This window comes from Ciconia boyciana, chromosome 11 (genome assembly GCF_034638445.1).
Source record: "Ciconia boyciana chromosome 11, ASM3463844v1, whole genome shotgun sequence".
NCBI classification, from domain to species: Eukaryota; Metazoa; Chordata; class Aves; order Ciconiiformes; family Ciconiidae; genus Ciconia; species Ciconia boyciana.
Genome location: NC_132944.1, coordinates 7,328,558 through 7,334,399, shown reverse-complemented (window position 1 = coordinate 7,334,399; position 5,842 = coordinate 7,328,558).

Genomic DNA, 5,842 nt, shown 5'->3' with positions numbered 1-5,842 from the left:
TCTGATGCTCTTTGGAGGTCCCCTGGGTTCCCCAGGGTTGGGCATTTAGCAGCTGCGGGTGCTGGAGCTGCAAAACAAATTGCTTGGACATCACTAGCCAAGAGCCAGCAACCATTGTCGTCTGCCTGCTGTGGCCACATCCAGCCCTCGCTACCCCCAAGGACATTTGCGCTTTAATCCAGGGGTCTGGGACAACCCTTTAATGCCCGGCAGGGGTTTAAAGCCGGACCCCTCCAGCGCTGCCCAGAGCTAGAGCCGGCTGCGGGAGGCGGCGTCCCTGCTCAGCCCAGCTTTCCTCCTTTTAATGGCTGGTGATGATTTTGCAAGGCTGCGCTGCCGCTGCCTGGGGCTGTTGTTTTCTTGGCTGGAGTGAATCCCTGCGTGGTGATGGGGAGGAAATGTGGGAGGATGCTGAGCCAAAAGAAGGGTTGGGAAGGCAATGGGGGCTGCCCGCGTCTGGGCCCCCATCCCTCCCACTCCTCACCCAGGCAAAGGCAGTGTTTCCCAGGCTCCTGGGAGGGGAGCTGGACCCCACAACCTCTCTTGGCGGTGAGCAGTTGCCCTGCCAGAGCTCTTCAGCATCCAAAAAAAGACCAACAGCCAAAATCTTGTCATGCCAGCTAGGCTGCAGGGTCTGAATTTCCCAACAGCGGGTCCTGATTAGAGAAGCAGGGAAGTGTGTCCTGGCTTGTGACATAGCCACTGAAAGCCACTGCCTCCCCCTTCCTTGCCCAGAGGAGCTCGGCTGTGATTTGGATATAACTTTTTTTTTTATTTATTATGGTGTCCTGAGCAGGTTTCCCAGCGGAAGGGCTCCCTTCATGTTGTGCTGGGACAGCCCAGGCCCCGAACGAGCTCTTGCAACGAGCCCAGCAGGGTTTGCACCGGGTCAGGGCTGCGCCTGTGTCTTGGGTTTACTCACCATGCCCAGCACGATTTGGGAAGCTGGCTGTAAAACAAAAAACAAAAAAAAGAAAAAGAAAAAAAGTTCAATGCAATAAAGAGCCAACCCCAAATGAGTTTCCCTTTGGTGCAGAGGAGGAGGAAGAGGGAAGATGCTGCTATGCATGGAGCAGCCTCGGCACAAGAGAGCTCCCTCTGCATATAAATACTAGTAATCCTGGGCTGATACCACCAGAGTCATCTGACAAGCTCATTCACCCTTCTCCTTTGGATCCTGCTCCCCTTCTGTGTTCAGTAATTTTTAAACTTATCCAAATATTGAGGGGGAGTGAGGGGTGTCTCCCATTTCACACCCCCCACTTCACTGCTCCCGTCCCCCTGCCAGCGCAGACATCCAGACATGAAAGCCCACCTGTGCCAAAGGACGACTGTGTGTGGCCATGGGGGAGATGGGCAGGAGCAGCCCAAGGACTGCAGATCCCCAGCTGAGCACCCATCCCATCCCATCCCAGCTTGCCCCCTCTCCTCCCATCCCATCCCATCCCATCCCATCCCATCCCATCCCATCCCATCCCATCCCATTCCCTCCTGCCCCCCTGCCCCCCCATCCCATCCCATCCCATCCCATCCCATCCCATCCCATCCCATCCCATCTCCTCCTGCCCCCCTGTCCCATCCCACCCCACCCCATCCCGTCCCACATCCTGGCCTGGTTAGGTGTCAATGGGCCAGGCGCAGGCAGGCAGGCAGCACTGATCGAGGGCAGCCCGGCCACACACACAGCCCGGCTCTGCACAGCCCTCCACCCCCTCGCGCTGTGGGGGGCTGGAGCCCCCCATCCTCCTGCTCACCCACCCCATGCTGCACAACACCTTTCTTGTCCCAGCTGCAGATCTGGTGGCCCAGGGCCGGGCATTGGAGTCTCTAGTGTCTAATATAAGAGTTGAGCGCAGACGGCTGCCTCTCCTGCAGGCCAGCCTAGCAGGGACACGCCGTCCAGCTGTTTGCTTTTGCGAGGCTTGACAGGATTTAGACAGACTCACAGCTCACCCTCTGTTAGTTTTGGTCGAAAATTAGTAGAAGAGAATGTATAGAGTGGGATGGGAGGGTGCTGAAGCAGTGCAGGGGGAGGAGCAGAGCTGAACAACTTGCGGGCAGAGCACCAACCATCATGTGTGCCATGCTCCCTTTGGAAAGCGGGTTACAAAGCCGACCCCAGCTCAACACCAAGCAATTCTTGGGGCAATTAAAGCTCTTGCAAACCCAGCTGCTGCCTCCTGACCCTGCATCCCTACACGCAGCGTACATGCGAGGGTTCACGCAAGCATCAACCCCTCTCTTTCTTTTTAAGGTCTGAGCTAAAAAAGTCTTCCCTGCTGCAAACCCAAAGCTCTGGGGTTTGAGTTGATGCGTGGGAAACCCTGGTTTGGTCGGCAGCCTCTGGTGCCACTGTGTGGCACCTCTCTGTGGCACCCAGTAGCCTCTTGGGGCACATGTGCCGGGGACAAGGCCACCCCACCGCAGCATTTGCCCGGCGGGGCGGGAGCGGCAGGGCACAGCCGCCTTCAGAAAGAGGAGGCAGTTGCAGACAGATGAGGCTGAGCACCCCGCAGCCAGCCCAAGCGCTCAGGTTTTTTTAGGACTCGCAAACAAGGGTTCATGAGCCCTATGGCAAGCGAGCCGCAGGGGGAAGGATGGGACCGGGATGCTTTTCCCTACGGGATTCCCAGGTGGAAAAGTGCGAAGGGCAAAATCTCAGAGGAGAAACTCATTTGGCTTCTGCTCCCCTGAGAGCTGAAGTGGAGCAATTGCAAAGTAGTTACACGTGGTTGTAAGCCAAATGTGTGAATTGAAAGAGCCGCCTGGCATCTGGGCTATGAAACCACAGGTGCCCACAGGAAAGGGAGACGAGCCCTTGCCCTCTCAAGAGCTCCGTGCCCTGCCCAAAGCCCCGCTTGGGGGAAGGCAGCCAGCAGGGAGGAGGGTGTAGGAGCAGTAAGGAGTTACAGGATATTTACCCAAGGGGGTAAGTATATCCAGCATCAGCCCCCCCCCCAGACTGTGCAAACCTGGGGTGTAGAGAGGAGGGAGCCTGACCTAGCCTGGGGATGAGAGTTCAGGGTCAGGCTGGAGGGTGGCTGGGGTACAGAGCATCCTAAATAACTCAAAGCCCAGCCATACTGGTGCTGGGCTAGTGGCTCTGGGCCAGTGGTTACCCTTGCATTAGGCTTCGGTGCCTTGAGCCAGCACTAGCTGCAGCCCAGACGGTGTCTCCCAGGTCTGTCTCCCTGAATGAGAGTGATTTATATGCCTGAACTATGGCAGTTTGCAGTGAGTCCCTGTGTGTGTCCCCCATTCCAGCTGCTGGAGTGAGTCCCCATCCCCCTGCGGGGCAGGGGACTCATTTGCAATCCCCTGTGCAAGGAGCTCCCTGCTGCTCTTCCCTGGGGAGCAGCCGGTATGGGCATTGCCCCCTCTCTCCTCTCTGGGCACCCCACCCTGTGTCTGCCAAGAAGTGGAGTTTTCTGTGTGCAGAGGCTGCCAAAAGAGGCACCCAAGGGAGGGCTCCTGTGCTGGGGCGGCAGGACCCCCACGCAGGGGGGTGGGAGGGCTGCGGCTGCAGCCTCCCTTTGCAACCCCTTGCTGGGATGGAGAACCAGGGGAGTAGCTCTTGCTGGGGGACGAGGAGGAGGGGGTGCTGTCGGGAAGGGTGCTTTTGCCTTGCCCCGTAAAGCCTGGCACCTCCCTGGGGAGCATGGGCAGCAAATCAGGCTCTGCTGTGGTCATGGAAAACCCCAAGCAGTGGGGCTTGGTTGCCACCTTCTGCTCCATGTGATGCATGTGGGAGAAGGGCAGGGCTTAAGACTTCTGACCCATTGGATAGTTCCCTGCATTAACAGCTTGTTTCTGCCTAAAACACCCTGTCTGTCCCATTACCATCTGTCCCTCAGGCTGGGGTATGAGCAGTCATTCCTGATGATTTACAGCTTAGCTAATGTTATAAATATTATCTAAAAGCAAGTGTCAGTTCAAGGCATAATCCCAGGCTGACATGTAGCTAGGTGGCCCATCTGAATACAAGAAAAGCAGGAGATATGGACCTGTGATACAGTTATTTGGTGTTTAGATTGAGACCCACTGTGTGCATCCACCCAGGGCCTGTGAGAGGCAAGTGGGTCCTGTGGGGAGCAAAAGTTCAGCCCGGATTTTTAAGAGGAGTAAAGCATGGGTTTGCTTTTCGGGAGCAGGAGAGGAAAGGCCTTTCAGGGGCTGAACACCCTGCAAGGGAAATGCACGTGGTGAGCCACCAGCGTAGGCTCTAAAATACCCATTACCAAGCAGCAGCCCCTTCCCTGAGCTGCAGATATCGGGGAGCTCATGAGGCTTTTAAAGCCCTGGCATGTGGAGCAGAAACGGGCTGCATGGCCCTCTCTGTGCTGGGAGAGAAAGCCTGGTAAACGTGAGTGCTGGGAGACCGAGCAGGGGCTGAGGGGCTGCAGTGTGAGAGATGGACCCTAAAATAAATGGGTGCAAGGCACCAGGGATACAAGAGCTGTGAATCTGGTCATGTTAGTAATGCTCCAATTATTATTACTATTATTGCTGGCTAGGAAACAGCATGGACTTAATGGCCGAAAGCAGCAGCAGTGAAAGCAGGTGCTAGGAATGGTTTTCAGGGCATTTATTTCCCCGCAGGAGTGTGTTTCAGCAAGGGGCAGCTGGGGCTGGGTAAGGCGAATGAACGCCTGGTGCAGCACGGGGCAGTGGGAGCGCGCAGCCCGGCAGCCGTGAGAGCATTCTCTGTCTCCTGCGGCAAAGTCCTGCCGGCGGGAGGAGCTGACCCCAGCCTGACGGGTTATTTTTAGTCCAGTTCCCTAAAGAAATGAAGGTCATGAGCTTGTGATGCTGGTTTCCTCCTTCTGGGCTCAACCCACGGGTTACATCCAACCACCTACAGCATGCAGCGAGGGGCTTGGCGGAAAACCAAGGCCCCCCCCAAAAGCTTCATGAGCATTAGCAGCTCTGCTAAACTAGCAGTCTCTGCCCCGTGGGACTGTGCCGTGGACCGGGGTGGAGGAGGGAGCGAGAAGCTGGAAGACGCCACAGCCTGTCTAGCCTGGCACCTGGTCCTGGCCATGGCAGGAAGAGCACCCTCCTGATGCCTCCTCCCAGCGATGGGGAACACGTGTTCCTGTTTGCACTTGGGATGTTTTCGCTGCGCCTGTACCGCCTGGGGTTTCTCTGTTGTGTAAATAGGTTGAGAAATGGAGGAGGGTATGAGTTTAGGGCTATGCAATGTTCAACTAGATGAACTACTTTTTGCCCCAGACAAATGTCAGCAGCGGCTTTACAGCTGTGTTCTTCCTTGCTTACTCTGCCACTGCCATGGACCATTTGTCTCAGACTAAACGCTTTTTACCGATTATTTCCTCTATTATTTTTCCAGGAACCAAACTAAAGCTTACATAACCATCCCTTGTTACACAACCCACCATTCAAGTTTTGTTTGCTGGGAAACAATGTGTTTTATTTTCATTCTTTGTCCTTTCCATTGGGGAAAATTTATCCTTTCTATGTCTCATTGGATTTGTCTTTCTTTTGCAGCTAAGTGATGAACTTCTGCTGGCCTCTTAATGCGCACTGGTTCTGCTTTCACATCCTTGCTTGAACTTAAGGTAACTTGTCACATCTGATGTTAATGGGTGTGGAGGTACCGATCGCCAGGTGCCAAGGTTAGTTGTGCTCTTGTCATTTCAAAGGTTGCTAGCTTTGAATCTTAAGATTTGGTTCTCTCCTGTGACTAATTTGGAAGAATGTTTGAGATTTCTCATAGCCAGTACCCTTTCTGTGTCGTTTCTTCTCCTCTGCAGTACAGAATGGATAGTAGCTGCTATAAAAACTAGAAGGAAAAATTGGGCTTATTAACTGGTATGTAAAA